Source organism: Macadamia integrifolia, chromosome 12 (assembly GCF_013358625.1).
Source record: "Macadamia integrifolia cultivar HAES 741 chromosome 12, SCU_Mint_v3, whole genome shotgun sequence".
In the NCBI taxonomy this organism is placed as follows: Eukaryota; Viridiplantae; Streptophyta; class Magnoliopsida; order Proteales; family Proteaceae; genus Macadamia; species Macadamia integrifolia.
The window spans coordinates 19,397,165-19,420,872 of NC_056568.1; the positions used below are offsets into that span (position 1 = coordinate 19,397,165).

The 23,708-nt window shown below is 38.4% G+C and overlaps 1 pseudogene; it reads left to right on the plus strand.

Moving 5' to 3' along the window:
• The first annotated feature begins 4,128 nt into the window (after positions 1-4,128).
• LOC122094773 lies at positions 4,129-7,424 on the plus strand (annotated as a pseudogene).
• The last annotated feature ends 16,284 nt before the right edge of the window (positions 7,425-23,708 follow it).

A 23,708-nucleotide genomic window follows, 5' to 3' on the forward strand; every position in this document is an offset into this window, starting at 1 on the left:
AAAAAAAAAAAAAATGTTAAACTCACTAGGGAAATGCTTGTAATAAACATATGGGAGAGGGTTTGTAGTGTGGGAAGGAATCTGTATGTCACACCAATGAGTGTTCTGACAAAAGGCATCATTCACATGGGGTCAATATTTTCAGAATAGCTGAGAAAATAATAATAAAAATATTCATATGACAGGGAGAGTGTACATTGGCAGTTTGGCAATATTTTCTCTAAATATATATAAGATGGACATTTCCATTTGGCAAAAGTTTTTCTCTACATCGTGGGAAGGGTTCAGCCACCATCCTAAGGTCTCATAACATCCCTCCTTTCTATTCATGAATGGTCGAACATCCCTCTGATTGTTGCAAGTACCTCTCCACCCATCCGAAAGTTGTGGTCAAGGGATTCCCTTCACCTTGGCTTGAAGAAAACTTGGTCATTTCCATTTAGTCTCATATGGTCAGGAGTTAAAGAGAGAAATGGATCAATATTGGAACAAGTTGTTTTCATTGAGAGTCATACTTATTTCATTATGGTAGTATGAAGCAGAAAGGACTTTTTTATTTCTAAACTTTCCCAAGTGGAAGTGCTCAATGATTTATATCCAAATCTACCAACTTGTGCTAGAGCGGTTATCTTCAAGAATGTCTTGAATAGCTATGTTTGTTGATGATGGAATTGGTTCAAGAACACAGCGGAAAAATAAATTTAATGTGATTAATCACCTATGATCAGTCCTCATGTTGGTATAGGTGCAATCAAAATTTTCAAGCATTGCAAGGGAGAAGAGTTACCTGAATACCATGTTGGATATGTGTGTTCAGCAAACCTAATGTTAATATTTTAATTGATATCTGATAATTTGTCTCTTACGGTTAGACCTTAAAACTGTTCGCAACTAGGGACTTATCTAGGCAATCAGTTTACTTGGTTGTCACGTTGTGTGTTTTCAGGTGACTGAGATTCCGGGAACATGCAAGTATGAGTACTCATATGTTGTGCGTATCGAAATAGATCATCATGGGAATCAGGGTTGAAATCGTCAACAATTCCGTGCAATACCACCTTCAGGCGGTGACACGTGTATTGATACCAATATAATGGTCAAGATCTGGTACAACTAATAAAACATTAAATCAGTGAAGAGACATTTAAATCAGATCTGGACCATTGCATTGGTATCAATACACGTGTCACTGCCTGAGGTGGTATTTCACGGAATTGTACGAGATCAGAATTGCAGACGATTTTTTTCTTGGGAATCATGCATGGTAAACTGACTCTTATATATTTGCACCAGACTCATCATTGGTACTCTTGTTCTCCAAACCTGAGAGGTCCTCACTGTTGTAGGTAAGCGTGATGCATTTAGGTGTAATATAAGTTAATGCTCGTACTAGCTAATCACCATTTTGTTGGATTCACGACTTTCCCAAATAAGGAATCAACTTCTTGAATAAGGAGAATATCAAGTAGAAATCTCTTGAATGTGATTGAAAAAGATTCCAAGCTTGGTGGCATTTTGTAAAATGTTTACAAAATTATTATTATTATTAAAATGATTATTTAAAAATATTTTATTGAAGCTTTATGTTCAATCCACGGTAGAGATTCCATGTTCGAATATACTGCTTCTATGGTGGAGAATGTGCTGATCAATTTAACCTCTGTTGGTTCTTGCAGCATGGTGTTCCTCTTTTTTCTTTTCATTTCCCTGTATCATTGAGTTCGGGCCCTTCCTGCAATAGGTCCTGCTGTGGGGGTATGGGGCAATTGCTCCTCAGGAGCTTTCTCATACTGGACTGTGGCTCCAAAGCCCGATTCTTGGTCAATACGGTCATGAATGGCCTTTGCAATAGACCTTCATGCTTCCAGTAATCTGGCAATTAGAGGACCATGCCCTTCTCCTTCTAGGGGTGCAAATGTGATTTTTCGGATACCTTCGCCGTGCACAGCTTTTGGGCAAACTGTAAACCGCGTCTGACTTCGGCTTGAAGCGTTCAGCTTAGTTATCATTGCTATAGATTTCAATAAATTAGGGTTTTTTACAGTATTTATATTCCATATCCATTAATCTCTTAAGGTGACATTGATAAATAGAGAGAATGAGAGGTAAATTATTTAGAAAAATATATGAGTTTATATTACGCTTAAGGTTAAGGGGAAGAGTTCTTTATTTGGAGTGTACCCCTTGCATCAGAGCAAGGGCCAATGGGAGCACACTTGGAAGCATCGACAACCTCTGCCTATCATTGGCGTAGGGGCAGTCATTTCACCCTTCTGTGTCTGGGCATAACCCCCATACTCCAAGATAGATTCATTCTTCCTATTAAAAAGATGAAACAGTGGTTTCTGTTAGGGAGTGTGGCCCTTACACCTGATACATGGGAGGAGGGGGTGAAATGATCGACCCACCCCCATGAAATGAAAAATGATACATTTGTTGATGCTTCATCGTGCACTCCCATTGGCTTTCGCGCAGGAGTCACACTCTCCCATAGAAAACATTTCCTCAAAAAAGATTCAATAAAAGAATGGCTATTTGACACAATAGAGCCCTAATTTTGACGCATACCAATCTGGAAATTCCTTAGTCCAACTGTTGGGATTGGGCACATCAACCCCCATATGGTAAAGATGAAGCTGGTATAGGGTTAAGTAAAAATTTACCCCAAAAAGAAAAAAAAATTAGTAATAGTAATAATAAAAAAGTGTGAAGAGTAAAACAGAGGATCCTCAAACCCAAAGAAATTTTCACATTTTTCCACTGCGGAATTGTGGGTCCAAGGAAAAGAAAGGAAAGGAAAATGAGAACATTGATACCAACTGAGAAGAGTTGATCCTCAGGCCACAAATCTAAGGTCTACTCTATACGAGCAGTGCAACCAATATCCTATGCATTGGATTCACAAAGCGTTCATTCAGGTCCTTTTTTTTATACATAAATATGGAACTCTGGATCTATTCACATATGAACCGGTCCAGATCCTTCTCAATCTCTATCTCTATCGTCCAGCTCAGCACTGTCTCTGCATATAGAATGACAGGAATTGCAAAATAAAGAATAACAGATCCCAGTGTGTTTCTGCCAGAGGGGAGGGGAAGAGAATAAAAAAATGCAGAGTAGCAATGGTGTCTTTGCGTAGCAATGTTGCAATCAATAGGAACTAAAACCACCAATTTCATGGGTTTTCATGCCTACGAAGTGCGGAGCTCCCAAAGGCCTGGACTTGAAGCATTAAATGCTGCTCCAACTTAGGGAGAGAGAGGGAGAGAGAGTGAGAGATAGATGTCTCAGGTTCTTGTTTCTGCCGCTACCATGGCGTTGCCCACTCCATTTCTCAAAGTGAGGTACCCTTTCAGCTTGCGAACAACCAATTTCTTGAAACAACGGTCTTTTTGCCGCCTTCAACGGCTTGCCTCCTCGCGGCTTCCCTGATCTCTTCCTCCTACTACGTATGGTGTCGGTGTTCTGCCGACATTAGATTTCCAGGGTGGCAAAGGGTAATTACTGTAGCGATTACTTGTTATCTGAATCCCGGTTAGCTAAAACACATTTAAAATCGTTTTAAAGGCATTTTCGTTTTTTACCTTTTAGAATACATTGCCGTATGCTTCTCAAAGATATGAGAAACAACGCAAATGACAAGTATTTCTGTATTAAACACGTTTTTTTTTTTTTTTTTTTTTTTAACTTGTTGAACATAATATTTACTTAATTGACCATCTTTCTCTCTCACACCATCTTTGATTGACCTGATTCTTTCACCAACTTGAAGTTGACTCAATGAATTATATTTCTCATCACCTTTAACTCATTATCAATGCATGGATCTTGAAATTGAGTTACAAACTGATGCATTTGTAGAAAAGTGTTTCTGTGATAACTCCCCAACTCAAACTGAACATACATCACAGTGAGAGTGTGTTGACTATGTTGACAACAATGAACAACATCATAGAAAAAAAAAATGTATTCATTTTGTTGCCACATTGCTATTTTTGAGGTTTATCGTTTGGTTTTCAACTTTTGCTTGATAACCCATTCATTAAGTATTGATTCAATCTATCTAAAAATAAAAAGTGCCTAAGCCATTTATTAATTATCATTTTTTCAATCTTCTGATTTTTCCAGAATGAATAGGTTCTTTGAGGTTGAACTTAAAGTCCATGACCATGAACTTGATCAGTATGGTGTTTGTAAACAATGCGATCTATGCGAATTATTGCCAACATGGTGAGATTTTTGTTGATTTATTCAGATCTGTTCAACTTGAGAAATTATGGGCCCATTTGATAACGTTTCTGTCGTTTCTATTTCTGTTTCAAGAAACTGTGGAAACAGAAATTGCCGTTTCTCCAGAAACGGAAAAGAGAGGTGTTTGATAATTCTTGTTTCTAGAATTGCCGTTTCTATGCAGACACACCATAAAAGCAAAAGCAAAGGAAGAAGGAAATGAAGAACAGGTAACAGGATAAACGAACTGAAATGCAAGAACAGAAGAATAAAATTGAATGAAAGAAATACACAAATTCCTGTTCTTCAATACAATGATGATTCGGTCTTAGCTCTCAAGCAAAGGGGTTTTTTCCCCAAAGATGTAAGGGATATAATTGCATAGTTACCATGCTCTAAGAAATCAATCTGAGATGAAAAAACCCTAGGAAGACGATTGTGATTTACCTGTTAATTTGAAGCGGAAATGACGATTAGGGCGCGACTGTTGTCTGATTTGCCAAAAAGTTCTCTACTCGTCGTTGAAATCCAATGATTTAGGGGAAGGTAGAAGAAGAAATTACTAGCCCTAGGCGACGTTTTTTGCAATGGAAGTCGGATGTCGAAGATCAATAGCCCTCTCCTCCTTTAAGCAACCTTCCGTTCCTTGCTTTACAACTCACGACTAGGTACGAAATGCAGCACTATCGGAGGAATCTCTACAGCTGATACGGATGGAGGTTCACGGGTTGCTCCAAGGGGCTTCACGAGCAAGAGTTTGAGTGGATTAGATGACCTCGGTCATGAAAGGTTGCAGCTGAGTACGATGGGAGAACGTCTGTAAAACAATGAAGAAGAGAGGTGTCTGTAATGTGGAGGGGAAAGTATCAAGCTTTGAGAGAGTTTCGAACATAAAAGTTGTTTCAAGAAACGACGAAATGAGTTTTACTCGTTCCGTCATTTCTGTTTCTTGAAACATAACTAGTTATAAATGGCAATTTATGAAACAGAAATTGAGTGAAACGGAACATGTTTATCAAATATTTTTGTTCCGTTTCTATCGTTTCTTGAAACAGAAACACCAGAAACACATTTCTGGAAACGTTATCAAATGGGCCCTATGTTACTTTATCATCTTCATGTCTGCGTATACTTGGTTACAATTTGTTGTTTTTGAGATTCGAAAAGGATAAGTGAGTGTTGTAATTGATTATATATATATAGCTTCTATCTGGAATGTGTAAAAAAAATGGTTTCTACGATTGCATTTCATGAGTTTTCATCTTCTGCAGCGAGTGATGAGGTGCGGTGATCATTGGATGGTTGAGAGCATTTGGACATGCATTTGTAGGGGTTCTCAGTCACTCGATGCTCACTACACCAGTGTAGCCACTGTAGACGATTTTTACACGCATTTCATTTGCTAGGGATCATATGTAATTGGAATATAGTTTGTTCCTTTTAACTACAACAACCCTCCACACAAAAAAAAAAAAAAAAAAAATGGAAGATGAAAGATGGTCTTGTTTAGGAATTGGTCCGCTCTTACTTTGCCACATATGCAGATGACAGATGGTGTAGCTATTCTAACTGTTGGATATGATGCCCTTTATCAAATTTCAGAGTCTAATTCAATTAAATATATCACGTGAATTGGCATGAATCCACATGTATATTCATAAATGCCTAAGGTACTTTGAGTCTTTGACCACTATTTGCACTCCCCATAATCGTGGATTTTTCAAAGCTCTATGTTGCCACTTGACAAACTCATTTTTTTTACAAAATTTGGACCTCATCTGATCCACCTTGTGACAGATTTTTAGGGCCATGAACAATTTAGGAAAGCTAGCCCCTGCAAAATACTTCTCATTGTCCAAAATAAGATAAATTGAATATGGAAGAATAAAACTCAAAAGAAAAGCAGGAAATTATGCCTTTCTGACATTTCATTGTGATCAACTCTCCTTGCCCCCACACTTTTTTATTTTGCTTGTACCAATCTTATCTTTTACCAATTGATATTTCATTTAGGGGTGTCAATGAGCTGAGTGTTTTTAAAACCCTAATTCAACCCTAGACCAGCCCAACCCTAGGTTGGGCTGAGATATCTCAACCCAAACCCAATCCTGTCGGGCTTAGCCCAACCCAACGTAGCCCTAATGGACACTGATTGGGCCGGGCTTAGTCTAATCAGCCTAGCAGCCAAGCAGTCTAGTACTATTGGTTTTTTTTTTTTTAGAGGGTGCGAATACTACTGGTTATACTCGGTTGTTCGATCTTGATACATTGCAAAAGCCAAAGACCAATTTTTTGTATATATGTAGATTATGGAAAACAAAAGATTTTTTGCAGACATTTTTCTATAAGTACCTAATTATAATTATTAACATATTTATATTATTATGTACTTAATATGTAGGGTAGGGTTGAGATCTCAACCCAGGCCCAACTTAACCAAGCCTCGGGCCTGAAATTCTCAGCCCTAACCCATCTTATGAGCTGAAATCTTAGCTCAAGCCCTATTCGGGCTCAGAGTGGGTTAGGGTGGGGTTGGGTTGTTTTTGACACCCCTATTTCATTATATAGTTTTAGATTACCTTTCCTAGTTGTGCTATTATGCACCGACCCGACTAAACATTGAAGCTTAGTATAAATATGCAATAAGGATTCAGTTAACCAGTAATGATTCTACCTTTTTGACAAGCAAGTAATCATGAACTCTTTGAAACAATTGGCCTCAGCCCAGATGCAGTTGCTCGCACCGGCAATTCATTAGCACTATCAGAGTTATCCCTTAAATTACTTGCACCTTTAAGAGTATGTACATCATCTTAACAATTTCCTAGTAAGGATTAGAGAGCCACTAGCATGTTCTTAACCTTTTTCCTCCACAGCCAGAGTGGTGACCGGTTCGTCGTGAAGGTGAGAGTCTTTGGCTTGTCAGCCGTTCGCTTCTTCACTGAGCAATTCATCTTGAAGCTACCCAATGAGGAGGTGCTTGTTTTACCTTTAACTGTAACATGATCTATCTTGAACTTCTTCTAACACTTGGTTCACAATGATCTCTTGTTCAGCCCATTTTGGAAGGAAAATGCATAGGAGTTTGGCTTGACAAAAATTATCGGCCTGCTCGTATTCCACCAGAGATAGGATTGAAGTTTGTTCAGTTTATTCGTAATGAGGAATCAACTCTGATCCGATCTGAGTTTTAGAACCATGTGTTGGGATCAGATCAGTCAAGGCCAATACTAATCTGATCCGATTCAGAGTTTCAGAACCATAGTTTCATCAGTACATGGTGTCATGCTATCTTATGAAAAAGAAAAAGGACATTTACTATCACTCCCCTACACTAGTATATATATATATATATTTTATTTGAAAGAAAAATCTTTAGATTAGCTGAGAAAATTTACAAATCTACACTTTTGAGCTCAACGCTTTGAGCGGCCAAATTTTCAAAAGTCCTATTTGCTGATTGTCATTCACAAAACAAAGAAATTTGGAGAGGATGTGGTCCATGTCCACTCTCCAAGAAAAAGTAGCCCAAGGCCACTTAAAAAAATTATCACTTTTCACTAAGGTATCAAGTCCCTCTAAGTCAGTTAAAATGCTTTCAATTTCCCATCCTTTCAACCGATATTCCTGGAGCCCAATTAGAAGTCCTATTGCCACTGCATCAGTACCCTCTCCTGTCATGAAAAAATCAGCAAGAGAGAGTAAGCAACAGGAATGAGAAAAAACTAATAGTGCCCACCCAGAGACGTTTAAAGATTTATAGGTCACAACTGTTATAAATAATACTTTAACCTAGGGTAGGAAAGGGGCAATAGTTGTCAACAGTTTAATCAAAGAGGGCTGATCTGTTGGAAGATAGTGACACATAGTGCATTTAGGATGCACTTTTGCAATCCAACCATTCACCTACTGTATTACATGAGTTGGTGAGGGGGTGAAATCCCCCAAGGTGACCCTGTTTCTATACATCCCTAAAAGATAGCAAGTTCTTACTAGAAAAGTAAGAAAAAAAGATAACTCAGTGATGTAGGGGATTTCCAAGACAACTAAGGTCCCTACAAGAGTGACTCAATTAGGGTTAGACAACTTAAGGGGGTCTTGGGATTATGTTGGGATTTAGATAAGCTCAGCAAAAAAGATTCAACATGTAATAAATAAAGACAAATCAACATGTAGCCAGGAGCAATATCAATCTAAGCGGAAAAATACATAAAAACTTACTTAAGCTTCAAGTAGAGTAAAACCCAATGTAGCTCCATTCTAAATATGTAAAATGCATGTTTTACTACCCTAGATTTCACACATAAATGTGCTCATCACCAACTAAAATAGAAAATCAACAAGAGTTTTGGAGATATAATAGTGGAGAAAAGACTTAAAACGGTAGGTAAAATAGGCACAAACGAAGGGGCAGGGGTTGGTTTCAATGATAATGGGTTGCAACATATAACAGGAGATTAATGGAAGTGGGGGGGGGTTTAGTTTAATTACTTACCTACTATCCAAGTCAGAGGAGTAAAGAAGAACTCGAGGTCTTCCAAGATAAGAGTGCAGTCCACCTTATTTAATAAAGGAAAAATTCTAGTTTGGTGATTAATTGTTCAGCAGCATTCTGATGAATATTTTAGAACTGAGTTGATCTCCATTCTGCAATACTCAGTAACCGCAGCAAACCAGAACAATAATCGATAAAACAGGGAAGTGAAAGAGAGAGAGGGATGAGGAGAAAGAGAGAATAGCGAGAAAGAAAGAGAGAGAAAGCGAGAAAAGAGAGAAGCCGAGAGTGAGAGGAGATTGTGAGAGAAAGGAGGACGATAGCCTTTTGCATTTAAAAAAATATTGTTCATTCATTAACCCCATCATGGCCTAGGCCATTACATAAATAATAAACTTAGTTACCAAAATAAAAAGAGCCAATTGGGAAGTAAATAAAGACTTCCTAAAAACTAACAACTAATAAAGTAGTTTCCTAATTAATTAAAAGACTAACAAGGAAAAGAATATTCTAAAAATAAACTAGTAAACTAAAAACTAATGAGCCCCATAAGATTTGTTGAAATCTGGAAAGAGAGAGGGACTCGATCCAGCGCTAGAAAGGCTGGATCGAGCCTCCTTTTCTTCCTCCTTTTTCTTCTTCTTTCTTCTTCTTTTTTCTATTCTTCCAGCCACAAAAATAGTTGTTTCTTCTTCTTCTTCTTGTGTCTGTACACCTTGATGTCCCCATCAACTCTCTCCGGCTTCGAAGAATTCACCTCCTATGAATTAAAGCTCTTGTAATATTCAAGTATGTTTGGGTTGAGTTGTTGAATTTCTTGTAATGTGACTCAGGTGTTGTCAATTTTCGGATGTCCATACCACTTGACTAAGAACTCTCTAGAACCTTCAGTGTGTGTAGACATAATCCTCTCATCAAGGATTTCCTCAACTTCTTTAGTTCTTCTCGTGAGCTTCGGCACAGGTGGAAATGAGGTGGGGGAAAGTGGTTGGTTTGGCTCAGTAGTCTCATCAATGGTGAAGGAAAATTCTTCAAGGTCATCAAGATAGAAAGGGGTAATGGTAGAGGTACCATGGTATGGGACTAGGTCTTCAACATAAAAAATATTACTGATCATCATGCTAGCTAGCAGATCAAGAACATACGCATTGGCACCTATCCTCTTGAGCTTGAACGAACCTATGCTACGAGTATATAGCTTACTCATTTTTTTCCTAGCAAAGTGTTGCAACTTGATTCTTACCATCACCATATCGCCCTCTTGAAACTCTTGTAGTCTTCTGTGTACACCTGCCTTCTATTTGTATTACTCATTGCTCAGTGCTATATGTCTCCTTATACCTGCATGTAAATCATGTATATACTGAGTAAAAGATTCGACTGACTGGGAGGTCCTAGAACTAGACACGACTGGGATAAGGTATATGGGTGCCCAGGGCTGGTATCATGAACAGATCTAAAAGGGAGACAGACCAGTGTTACGATTCTTAGAACTATTGTATGCAAATTCAGCCTAGCTAAGGACTCGATCCCAACTAGTAAGGTGTTTTCTTATGAGGCAACAAGATAAATTCCCTAAGCTCCTATTGACAACCTTAGTCTCGCCATCGGTCTGAGGGTGAAAAGTGGAGGAGAAATGGAGTTTCGTGCCTATCATCCATTATAGAGTCCTTACAAAATGACTGGTGAACTTAACATACCTATCAGACACTATGGTGAGGGGCAACCCATGGTACTTAACAATCTCATGAAAGAAAAGTTTGGCTACTATGGATGCATCAGAGGTCTTAGAGCATGAGATGAAATAGGCCATCTTCAAGAAGCTGTCTACAACCACATAAACTAAATCATGACCTCTCAAAGTTTTTGACAGACTAAGCACGAAATCCATGATAAGGTTTTGCCACGGGGCATGGGAAACAGGTAGGGGAGTGTACAAACCTATATTCTACTTTTGTTACTTGGCAGTTTGGTATGTCCTACATTGACTCACAACTTTAGCAATATCTCTCTTTAGTCCTGGCCAAAAAATCAGCCTACAACGAGGGTGATGGTCTTATCTCGATTGAAATGGCCAGCGACGCCCCCAACGTGCTATTTCCAGATCAGAAAATCTTGGAGTGAAGTCCTGGGAATGCTCAACTTGCTCCCTTTAAAAAGGAAGCCCTCCCTAAGTAGGTAGTCCAAGTGGTTTACCAAGTTACTTTCACTCAAGGAAGTGAACGGCTCACTAAAATCAGAATAGGTGGGGTATTGGTCCTTGACTCGCTCGACACTATAACCTCTACACTCATTGCCTGGAGTAACACACTAGTCCGACTCTTAACATTGGTGCGACTGAGAGATATATTCTCCCAGCTCAGTACATCTGCAGCAGTATTCTCAACACCAAGTCTGTGTTTGAGTACAAAAGTGTACTCATTGAATAACTCAACCTATTTGGCATGCCTTTGGTTAAGTTTCTTTTGGACTCTCAGGTATCTCAAAGCCTGGTGGTCAGAGAATAACACAAATGTTTGTGGTAAAAGGTAATGTTGCCAATAGTGTAATGATTGGACAACTGCATAGAATTTCTTATTATATGTGGAATATCGTTGCCTAGCTTCATTAGGTTTCTCACTAAAATAGGCAACATGGTGATCCTTTTATCCTAGGACACTACCTATTACAATACTAGATGCATCACAATTTACTTCGAAGACCTTAGAGAAATTCAGGTGGCACAGGACTGGAGCTTCAGTCATAAGCTTTTCAATCTTATTAAAGGCCTTCATAGCACTCTTAGTCCATTGAAACTCCTTCTTTTTCATACAATCAGTGATAGGAAATATAATGGAAGATGAACCTCCTGTAGAAAGTGGCTAAGCCATGAAAGCTTTGCATCTCATAGACATTATTTGGCTTAGGCCACTCTACAATTGCTCTCGCTTTCTCAGGGTCAGCACATACTCCTTGGGCTAACACAATAAACCCTAAGAAGATGATTTGATCACTCATGAAGGTGCACTCCTTGAGGTTGACATAAAGTTTTTCTTGTAGGAGCACATAAAAAACCTTTTATAAGTGATCCAAGTGGGAAGACGAGGTTTTACTGTAGATGAAGATGTCATCAAAGTAAACCATTAAGAATTTACCAATGAATAGTTGGAGCACTTGATTCATTATCCTCATGAAAGTGCTAGGTGCATTTGACAAGCCAAAAAGCATGACTAACCACTCAAAAGGACCATTCTTCGTCTTTAAGGCTATCTTTCACTCATCTCTAGGCCTAACCCTAATTTGGTGGTACCTGCTCTTGAGATCAATCTTTGAAAAGATTGAAGAGCTGGCCATCATATCCAACATATCATCGAGTCTAGGGATAGGGAACTTATACTTGACAGTGATTTTATTGATGGCCCTACTATCAATACACATATGTCAGGTGCCATCTTTCTTTGACGTGAGCAAGGTAGGTATATCACACGGGCTAAGACTTTCCCCAATGAATCCCTTCTGTAACAGTTCATCCACTTGCTATTTGAGTTCTATGTGCTCTTTGGGATTCATTCGAAAATTGGGTAAGTTCGGAAGAGAGGATCCTGGAACTAGGTTAATAATATATTGGATGTTACGCATATGCGATAACTCATCAGTTAGTTACTCAGGGAATAGCCTCTCAAATTTCTTCAACAAGGGTTGTACTTCTCTAGAAGCCTCAGTGAATAAGGGTGACCTATCAGTATTACTCTGTATGGCAACTAGAGCATAAATCACCCCTTACTTTTGACACTCTCCTTCAAATTATTGTTAATTTAAAATACTGAGTGTCTTGGTGGGGTTTTGTTTGGTGGTACTTCCCTTGTGTTCTGGAACCCTAACTTCCCTAGGGACACTGGGAGTCAGTCTGATTTTCTTTCCTTTGAACTCAAAGACATAGGTTAGACTTCCCATAATTAGTGACATCCCGATCATACAACTAGGGTCTACCTAGGATGATGTGGGTAACATCCATTTCTAGGACATCACACCACACTCGATCCTCATATCCTGTAAAGTGTAGGGGAACTAGACACCTCAGAATAACTGGGATGGTGGACTGATCTACCTAGGCAACCTTGTAAGGTTTAGGGTGGGGTTCAAGTTTGAGGCCCATTTAAGCAACAACACTCCTGGTGACTACATTCATGCAACTCTTGCTGTCTATGGTGACGCAACAGTTCTTGCCCTGATGACGTGTGTAGGTGATGAACATATTAGTTCATCGCCAATCATCACTACTTTAGGTTGCGAGACCATGCACCGCATAATGCCGAGTTTGAGGTCACCGACCTCCTCTCCCACATAAAGATTTCTATTGGGACAATCTCTGGAGAAGTGACCAAACCCGCGACACTTAAAACACTGTTGTTGCCCACTACTCTTGGGTGCTTCTCCTAAAATTCCTTTACCCTTTTATCAAATTGACATTGTGATGTAGCAGGGGTTTTGGAAATCCAGTTGAGCCTTGAGGTGGTTTTCTAAATTGGGACTCCCCAGCTTGGAAGCTCTTCCTCTGAGAATAAGTTATCATGGAGGATTCCACCTCAAGGGCTATCCTGAAGGCCTGTGAAATGTCTCGCACTAGGTGGGGTGCTATACGAGACTAAATTTTGGAGTTGAGCCCAGTAAGAAATCTAGATAGTGTTTGCTCAACATTCTACCGGATACGAATTTTAATTTTTAATTCATTGAACTTGCTCATGTATTCAATCACAGTCAACTTTTCTTGCTTCAGGGTATTCATTTCATTCAACAACTGGAGCCTAAAAGTGATAGGAAAAAATTTTCTCTTGAGCTTCTCTTGCATTTCTACCCAGGTGGTGATTGGCTCAAGTCCTAGGTGGTCCTCCTAGTACTTTAGGTCTGTCCAAAAGTCCTCGGTAGCTCTAATAAGCTTGAACTTAGCAAATCAGTAGCGGACTTCCTCTGACATATTGTAGAAATCGAAGTACCTATCCATCTGCTTGACCAATCCAGAAGGATCCTAACATCAATCTGACCATCATAGGTAGGGGCATCTACCTTAATCATCCGTCTGACATCAAAGCTCCTATCATGATACTCATAACCTTCATCATCTCCATACTGGGTATGGTGTCTTGGCGGTGGTCTGCGACCCCTACCCCAACCTCTGCCATGCCCTAGGCCTTGGAAGTTATCTCTCATCTGGTTATAACCATCAGTGAGTTATTGTCGTTCACTTTCTCAGGGTTAAGGCCTTTGTCCCTAGGTTCAATGCCAGTAGTGTTACGACCTTGCCGTCCATCAGGATTTTGGGCACTTGTCTTGAGGGTAACCAACTTATCGGTAAGGCTCTGGAGATGGGCAGCCTGTGTCTCCTGTACAACTTGGCTAGCTTGGAGGGTAGCTTGGATGGCTTTCATGAATTCAACCAACTGCTCAGGTTGGGTGGAGGTGCTAGGGAGGTCAGACATATCCTGATATGCTCTACCATTACGAGTGGACATAAGGAGATGGATAGCTAAGGTACGGTTGCCACCAAAGACTCAAGGTCTACTCAGAATCTCCAATTGAGACATATAGTTAGCCCTCTCAATCTTGAGGTCAGAAATTTCCCTCTCAATTGTGCTTTTGGTGGGAATAGCATCCAATGCTATTTGGTCCCACCAATTTAAGGGAAAAAAGGGTGTCCTCTAACCTATGGTAACGCTCTTTTAATTCAGACTCGACTACAGACAGATTGTAACGGAGACAATACCTCAAAAGGTAAGACATATAAACAATGGATAGTTGTACCTAATTACCCTAAACCTAGACAAAACCATGCTCTGATACCAAGATGATGTAGTGGATTTCCTAGACAACTAAGGTCCCTACAAGAATGACTCAATTAGGGTAATACAACTTAAGGAGGTTATGGGATTAGGTTGGGATTTAGATATGCTCAGCAAAATAAGATTCAACATGCAATAAATAAAGATAAATCAATATGTAGCCTGGAGCAATATCAATCTAAGCGGAAAAACACATAAAAACTTATTTAAGCTTCAAGTGGGGACATTGGGAAGGGAACAAATGTCATACGAATGTTAGATTCAGCACAAATCAATCTAGATACCAAATAAGATATGCAAACAATCAATGTCCTCTAGCAGCCAACTAAAATAAAAAATCAGCAAAGGTTTTACAGATATAACAGTGAAGAAAAGACTTAAAACAGTAAGTAAAATAGGCATAAACAAAGGGACAGGGGCTGGTTTCAATGATAATGGGCTGCAACATATAATAGGGGATTAATGGAGGTGGGGGGGGGGTTTAGTTTACTTACTTACCTACTATTCAAGTCAGAGGAGTAAAGAAGAACTCAAGGTCTTCCAAGATAAGAGTGCAGTCCACCTTATTTAATGAAGGAAAAATTCCAGTTTGGTGATTAATTGTTCAATCGCATTCCGATGAATATTTTACAACTGAGTTGATCTCCATTCTACAATACTCAGTAACCGCAACAAATCAGAACAATAATTGATAAAACAGGGAAGTGAAAGAGAGAGAGGAATGAGGAGAAAGAGAGAATAGAGAGAAAGAAAGAGAGAGAAAGGCGTGAAAAGAGAGAAACTGAGAGTGAGAAGAAATCGTGAGAGAGAGAAGGACGATAGCCTTTTGCATTCAAAAAAATATTGTTCATTCATTAACCCCATCGTGGCCTAAGCCATTACATAAATAATAAACGTAGTTATTAAATAAAAAGAGCCAATTGGGAAATAAATAAAGACTTCCTAAAAACTAACAACTAATAAAGTAGTTTCCTAATTAATTAAAAGACTAACAAGGAAAAGAATATTCTAAAAATAAACTACTAAACTAACAACTTATGGGGCCCACAAGATTTGCTGAAATCTGGAAAGAGAGAGGGACTCGATCCAGTGCTAGAAAGGCTGGATCGAGCCTCATTTTCTTCCTCGTTCTTTTTCTTTCTATTCTTCCAGCCACAAAGATAATTGTTTCTTCTTCTTTTTGCGTCTGTACACCTTGATGTCCCCATCACTTAGTCAGATTTAAGTTACAAGAGTTAAAAAAAATACATTATTGATCTAGCTACAAAAGTAAAAGGAAGGCATGAGGGTCTTAAGCCTAACGGTCCGGCCACCCAGATCCTTTGAGCAAGTTCACAAGAGAAGAACACTAGTATATATTTACAGATACTCCCTTACCTTGAACTTTGTTTTTGATACTTCTTTACATTTAGATTTTTATCTCTCCTTCTCCTCTGATGTTTTTGAATGGCTTAAAATTTGGCTAAGTGGAGTGGGTCCCAGTGAATCTAATTCCGACCTTATTTCTTATCCTGGATTTTATTCTCTAGCCAAATATGCCAACTGACTTCTGCAATGTAACTAGTAAAGTATGATGAAAATACCAATTGCGTTATCAAGATTTATGACTATTCTTTGCCTTATTAAAAGTTTCTGAATTTCTTTGTGGCATTGTTATTGAACTCAACAGTGCTTTGCAGTGGTGCTATTATCAGTGGATTCATCTTGTCATGGACTGATTGATTCTCTTGATGATCTCCTTGGTACCTGAAAGGAACTTGGGTGGACTCAAATGCAATAGCAGTGATGACCTGCAGATAAAAGGGAGTATTGTATATTTTATAGCAAGACCCCTACCATGCCTTCTAAATTTTCAATTTACTTTCAAGTAATTATAAAATGAACCATCATAAATTTATCTTCTATAGTAATGTAGGTTTGATCTTATTGAACAATTCATAGGTGAGACTTCAATTGGAGGCATCACTTGCCTAAAAATCGAGGTTAGTCAATGAGAATGCAAACCTGAGGAGGCATGGTATGTGCTTTTATTTTTCGGTCTTCATCGCTACCAATTGTAGAGGAGGCTGCATTTAGACCATGTACAGACATGAGCTTCCCTTAAAATAAGTTTTTAAATTAATAAGACATATGATAGGATAGAACTCCAATGTGATCGTTAGTATATGGAAAATTTACAGTACCAACCCCTAGAGAATGCCACTTTCAAATTATGCATACAGTGCATGGGTCCCATGATGAGCCTCTAGAAAGCGCAACCCTTTTTTTTTGGTAGGATAAAAAATGCAACCCTAAAAGCAATGCAGAATGTATTGGAAAAATATTAACAAACAATGCATACAGGTTTATGAGGTTCGACAAGATTGCCTACGTCCTTGGTGAGATGAGATTCTACTTCACTATCAATGGAAAATAGGGTTACAGCGCTTATCCTCACACCTCTCATTATTGCTTACAGAGAGGGGTTTTGTTCTGTTAGGGCGCCTGCATGGTTCTATCGGGACGTCTGCACTAGGTGTCCCTGGATTAAACTGCAATGGAATACAAGACATCATACACCAACAGAACCATATGAAGTTTCTTCTAGGAAAAAGTTGGGATGAATGCACCAAGTATTTATAGAGTAGAAACCCAATATCTATTGCTACTTTCTTTTGCAGTTTTGAAGAGCCAAGCTAAGAACTAGAGATTGTGAAGACGGGAAAAATTGTAGTGTAGAACTTATTTAATGTAGAGTGAGGAGTTGCTGACTTTTTTATTATGTGATTAGTTTAAACGTAATTTAATTCTCTATGAATACAAATTAAGCTCATGCCTGGCACAATTATTTCACTTAAAAAACAATTTGATTTCGAGGGGACCCAAACTTTTGTGGCTTAGTTTTAATTTCAGTGGATAATGTCAAGCTTTGGATGGAGTGTTATCTCAGTAAATGGACCTCCAACTCTCAGTTTTTTCATCAGATTTAGGACTCCGTCTCCTTCGACATTAAATCCAAACTTTCTGCTGTTGTCTCTATTTGTATTGATTTCCCAAGGAATAAGCATATTATTGTCTACTGGGATAGGAAATTGGCTTGAGAAGAAAAAAAGATGTTTATGAAGTAGTAAAGAAACTTCCCCTCCCCTCCCCCTCCAACCCCCACCCAAAAAAAAAAAAAAGATTTACATCAACCTCTCCTGGCTTTTGACTATATTACATCCTCCCACCTAAAAAATCATTTATTACACTTAAGCCCAAAAAGTAACACCTCATAAGTCAGTTTAAGCAAAAAAAAGAAAAAAAAAAAAAAGAGTAGCGAAAGACTGAAATATCTTGTCTGAAAACTAATTCCTATCTTTTGTGGCTTTTATAATCATGGCTTTTCAGGGGAGCTTCACTCCACCTTCGCCGGAAACGGCAGCTCCTCTGCACCGTGGCCGAACAAGGTAAAAGTGGGCGTCCTTCTCCTTTGGTTTGTGATAGGTGTTGATTTATAAGAGAGAAGAGGGGTGTTATAGGTATATAAAGTGTTTAGGGGCAATTTTATCTTTTAAAATTCAAAACTAACAGTAGTCTAACGGTGTCAAGTTTTTGGGTTTAAATGTAATAAATGGATTTTTAGGGGGGAGGATTTAATATAGGCAAATTTTAGGGGAGGTTGATGTAAATCACCTTAAAAAAAATAAAAATAAATAAAAAGCCACTACTGTACACAATTGAAGAATAAAATTAATCAAATTTCTAGGACATCTTAATTCTGTGCAAGTATATATTTATGTCTGTAGGTGCGTAGGTATGCATGGATGGATGGATGTATTTTCTTTAAATAGAATACGTCTTTACTAAAGGAATTCCAATATCGAAGAACTATTAGTTAGAAAATGTTAGATATTTCATCATTGGTTCTTTTGGTTGTGGTTGATTGTGGTTGATGCTTTTGCCAAGCAACCTATATCATCTCTGACTATTACCACTTGCTTATGTTAAGTGTAATTATTTTATATTTATATGCTACATGGCAGATTTGGTATCCACACACACACACACACACACACACACACACACATATATATATATATACATGAATGGGGCTAAATGCAAGCTGGGCCAAGGCTGGTTATAAAATTCCACCCCTTATGTTTCTTGTCAAGCAAGCCATTATTATTAGGCAAAATTTCATCTCTTTTTTCTAGTGGATGCCTTGCATCATTTTTGCTAAGTTTGAAGTGTTCTACAGGCTGAGTGATAGTTTATTACTTTATTTCTAATTCTTTGGTGCTTAGATCTGATTGGAGGGAAAGAATTCAAGTAGCCAACCCTATTTAGATGAGATTTACTGATTTTATTGTATATTGTGTTCATAACATTTTTACTTAAACTTTTCTTCTACTTCTTTGATAAGATCGATGTAGTCGACCCCATTTAGTTAGGATAAGGCTAAATTATTTGTTATTATTCTATATTAATTTGTGCCGGTTTATTTCATAACAGATCATGCATGATGAATATGCCCTTTAGCTGTCAGGTTCACTCAGCATGCATTGCTCATGTTATTTTCCTATGTCAATTGCTATCCTTATTCTATTTTTCTACTTTTACAAAGAACTATTGTTCTCATTGTATTTATAGTGAAGTTAGCTCTGATCCATCATCCATCCATCTTGGAATGGTCAGATCATCATTCACTTGAGATACGAGATTTTTTTTTTTTTTTTCAAAATTAAAATTTCATTATCCTTATTTGCTCCTTAATAAGGAATTGTATCTGGTATAAATATTGAAAACTCTATTTTCAGTAACCAAGAATACATATGGGTTGAAGTTTAACTTACTATTCTACCAAAGAAAAAAAGAGTTAAAACTCACTAAGGCAATGCTTGTAATAAACATATGGGAGAGGGTTCCCACACCACTAGCATAAGAGGAATCTGTACGCCACATCAATAAGTGTTATGGTAAAAGGCATCATTCACATGGGTCAATATTTCTAGAATAGCTGAGAAAAAATAATAAAAAATTTATATGAGAGGGACACTTTACATTGGCAATGTGGTAATTTTCCTAAGCATTTATCAGATGGACATTTTCATTTGGCAAAAGTTTTTCTCCAATATGCACGGAAGGGTTCAGCCACCTTCCTAGGGTCCTATAAGATCCCTCCCCTTTATTCATGAGTGGACGAACATGCCTTTCCATTTTTGCACTTACCTCTCCGCCCGTCCAAAAGTTGTGGTCAAAAGACTCCCCTTCACCTTAACTTAAGGAAAACTTGGTCATTTCTCTTTAGTCTCATATTGTCAGGAGTTGGAAAGAGAGAAAAATAGGGAGGTTAAGAAGTTCTTTAAATGGGAGGAGATATGCTAGAATAAGCAGGTTCTTGGGTTTGAAAATTTTCAATTTGGATTGAACAAAAAAGATGAGGCTGTCCAAATTGGTATGAGATTCTATCTAAAGCTGTATAACCAAACCATCAATATTGACCCCACCTAAAAGAAAAAACCACTACAACACTCATGTGTCAAAGTTAAGGCAGACCATTGCCTCACATGTCCAGCCACCAGAATGCATAGTTATGGCAACTGATGTGAGCACATCTTTTCTGACAGAGAAGACCTAATTATCCAACTCCCAATGCATTTTTAGCCCACTACAGTTTCCAGTTCCCATTGGCTCTTATGAATGGGAAAGAAGCCCACTCAATTGAAATCACACAGTATAGGTCAGAGTGAAGGTTTAAGTCCATTCAGATAAAAGAATGGGTTTGAGTTTCTCTTAACCAATGATTAAGGGAGAATCCCTTCAGTCTTTTTTTAGGGTCCATTAGATTAGAATTATTAAATCTAAGTCACTGAATAAAGGACATGTACTTTTACGCGATATAATGTATATAGTTTATCCACATATAGATCTATGCTATATATTATTATAAAAAAAAAAAAAAAATACAATAAGACTATATAATTAAAAATATAATATGGTATATTCGATAGAAAATAGGGAAAGTTTCCCACCATTGTTGGTTCTTGCTGGAAAGAGGAAACTGTAGCTGCACCTAGTAAAAACTATTAAGTTTGTCTCGAATTTTTGACTAATTTTGAAGATTGACCCGCTCCGACATATTTTGGTGGCGACTTGAATGAGAAGTTTTTTAAGATTTGTAATGGAAGTAGAGGGGTTGGGCTGATAGGCCCAAGCCTGGAGCTCATCATTGATCTTGTATGGGGGTGTGGGGGGCGTAGCCCCCGTGGTATGTTCGACCGGATCGATCCGTGACTTGGAGTATATATAATGTACTGTTGCTTGTTGAGAAAGTCATTGTATTTTGAGGATTTTTCGAGCTGGGGATTCTGGGCGAGTTTTCTCACCGTTGCTTGGGTGTAATCTCTCTTCTGCATAGTGAAACATCTTCTTCTTTGCCCGAGGATGCAGCACACCACCCTGGTGTATGAACCTCGTTAAATCTTTGTGTCGTGCAGATCTATTGTCTCTTTATTTTTTGTATTTCTTGGTGTTTGATCTAACAAGAACAATTGTAGCCACGGAGATCGAAGAGAGATAACAGGCTAGGGAGGCAGAGAGAATGCCAACCTCTACAATAGGAATTTGTAATAACCTTTTTAAAATGTAAGTAAATTTCAATATAATTTTTGTAGCACAATTTCTCCATAATAATGGGCGAGCCTGTGGCACAACGGTTAAGTTGCACTATTGCAACATGTTGGTCACAGGTTTAAAACTTGGAAACAATATCTTCCACAAAACAGGGAGTAAGGCTACAGACAACTTGCCCCTCTCAGACCCCACAGTAGCTTGAGCCTCGTGCATTGGGTTGTTCTTTTTTAATTTCTCCATAATAATGTATTATACTCTCTCTCTCTCTCTCTCCTAGGTCTAATGTCTGCTTCTATGGATTGTGTGGATAAGCGCACGTTCCTTGGTTCGATTCCCTGTATATGCATCTACGATTTAAGTGAAAACCATGGCTGTGGGTTCCTTTACTTGTCTCCAAGGATTAGTCGAGGTGCATGTAAACTGGCCTGGATACTTTGATTAAAAAAAAAAAAATTTGAAAAGACACTTGCATAAAAAAGATGAAAGGACACTTGCATAATAATTGTACCCGTGACACAAAGTAGGTTTTTGGAATTATAATGACAAATGAGAACGTTTTGAAGGGTCGATTCAAGTCTAGCAAGAGTTGGTTGTAAGACAGTTTTACTGATTAAAACAATTACAGGCGCATCCAGTGTTGCCAAATTTGTGAAAGGCCACAATCATGACCTTGTTGCAAAGGAAGACACATCCAAACCAGTCACATCAAGCATGAATTCTTGTTTCTTGAAATCAGGGTGTAATCTCTCTTCTACATAGTGAAACATCTTCTTCTTTGCCCGAGGATGCAGCACACTACCCTGGTGTGTGAACCGCATTAAATCTTTATGTCATGCAGATCTATTGTCTCTTTATTTTTCGTATTTCTTGGTGTTTGACCTAACAAGAACAATTGTAGCCACAGAGATCGAAGAGAGATAACAGGCCAGGGAGGGAGAGAGAATGCCAACCTCTACAATAGGAATTTGTAATAACCTTTTTAAAATGTAAGTAAATTTCAATATAATATTTGTAGCACAATTTCTCCAAAATAATGGCGAACCTGTGGCACAACGATTAAGTCGCACTATTGCAACATGTTGGTCACATGTTTAAAACTTGAAAACAGTATCTTCTACAAAACAGGGGGTAAGGCTATAAACAACTTGCCCCTCTTAGACCCCACAATAGCTTGAGCCTCGTGCATTGGGTTGCTCTTTTTTAATTTCTCCATAATAATGTATTATATTCTCTCTCTCTCCCCCCTAGGTCTAATGTCTGCTTTTGGGGATTGTGTGGATAAGCGCACGGTTCTTGGTTCGATTCCCCATATATGCATCTATGATTTAAGTGAAAACCATGGATGTGGGTTCCTTTACTTGTCTCCCCAAGGATTAGTCGAGGTGCATGTAAACTGGCCTGGATACATTGATTAAAAAAAAAAAATTTGAAAAGACACTTGCATAAAAAAGATGAAAGGACACTTGCATAATAATTGTACCCGTGACACAAAGTAGGTTTTTGGAATTATAATGACAAATGGGAACGTTTTGAAGGGTCGATTCGAGTCTAGCAAGAGTTGGTTGTAAGACAGTATTACTGAATAAAACAATCACAGGCGCATCCAGTGTTGCCAAATTTGTGAAAGGCCACAATCATGACCTTGTTGCAAAGGAAGACACATCCAAATCAGTCACATCAAGCATGAATTCTTGTTTCTTGAAATCAGGGAGAATGTACCCATTGCTCCTACCTCACCTGATTGTATGGATGAATATTCAATATATGTCTCATTTCTTGTTATTACATGATGAAAAATATATATATTTGGAAGCAAAAGCGACAAGTGTTGGATGTTCACTAGTAGGACAAGTGATGGAGAAATAGATCCAATCCCGAAATCATCTTCCACTTTAGAAATGCATTACAAAGACCCTCAAGTGGAGGGTAGAAGGCTCGTTTCCGTTCTTATTGTAGGTTGATTGTTGGAACATTGATCCTTGAGAGTTGAGTTACAGAAAATTGAAGCTTGATGAATTGGTCTTAGTTCATGGATTTACCAGGATCCCAAATTAAACGATTTGCTCAAGCTTGAACCCTTACGAGTAACACAACGGTGGTTCTGGGTGGAACTAGGGTTTGGAGTTCTGCGTTTGAAGGAACAATAAATCTAATATTAGAAATTAGTTTCCCTAAGGAAAATGCCGTTTTTATACCCATTCCATACAGATGCTCTATTTTAGATCCTAATTCCAGCAACCCACGTTCAGACCTTGTCAGTTGCCCATTCTATAACCATACTCTGTTCTTGCTTTAAGGGGGTGGAGTGCAGAGGAGCAGAGGCAAGGAGGTGTAGGGCAGCGAGAGATGCCAGGGACAAGGAGAGAGGAGATGAAGACATGGGGACAGAAATAGGAAGTAGAGAGGGAAACAAAAGGAAAGGGGAGGAGAAAGTGGATCAGATTCTCCTACATTCTTGTAGGAGTTGATCCACTGTAATGAAATTTATCACAGAGTTAGTTGTTGAGTAGATTTAACTTGGGATGATTAACCCATATGAAAATAATTCTCAAATGAGGACTTGATCCTATCTC